This window comes from Orycteropus afer, unplaced genomic scaffold, assembly GCF_000298275.1.
Source record: "Orycteropus afer afer isolate SDZICR_OR568_19922 unplaced genomic scaffold, OryAfe1.0 scaffold00002, whole genome shotgun sequence".
NCBI classification, from domain to species: Eukaryota; Metazoa; Chordata; class Mammalia; order Tubulidentata; family Orycteropodidae; genus Orycteropus; species Orycteropus afer.
Genome location: NW_006921589.1, coordinates 24,120,816 through 24,121,574, shown reverse-complemented (window position 1 = coordinate 24,121,574; position 759 = coordinate 24,120,816).

Here is a 759-nt window from a genome sequence, read left to right as displayed (position 1 = left end):
GAAGATGGCATGACTTCATCTCATGTACTTTGGACAAGTTATGAGGAGGAACCAGTCCCTGGAGAAGAGCATCATGCTTGACAAAGCAGAGGGTCAGCAAAAAAGAGGAAGACCCTCAGTGAGATGGATTGACAGAATGGTTGCAACAATGGGCTCAATTGTAGCAACACAGGACCAGGAAGTATTTTGTTTTATTGTATATAGTGTCCCTGTGAATCAGATCAGCATCTAATGACAACAACATACTTGCGGATGTAAACCTGTTTGGAAATAGGGTTTTCTTTGTTATTTAATTAGATCATAATTGAGTGGGGGGAGTTCTAAATCTAATCACTTCTGAGTTATAAAAGAGCAGATTAAACACAGAGCTGCCCATACTCTGCGGAAGACAGATGTCATGTGATGTTCACCAAGGAACCAAGGAATGCCCAGGGCTGCTGACAAGGAAGGAATCAACACAGCTGAGATCCTGATTTGGACTTTTAGCCACTAGAATTATGAGAAAATAAATTTATATTCTTTTAAATCTCCTACTTCTGATATTTCTGTTATACCAGCACTAGGAAATTAAGACAGAATTTGATACCGGCAATTAAGAGTGCAGCTCTAATGAATACCTGAAATGTGGGGGTGGTTTGGGAATGGAGTAATGGATAGAGAGGCTGAAGGAATTTTGATGAGCTTGATAGTAAGAGCCTAGATTTCCTTGAAGAGCTATAGAATTATGGACATTAAGGACAGTTCTGATGAGGGCTCAGA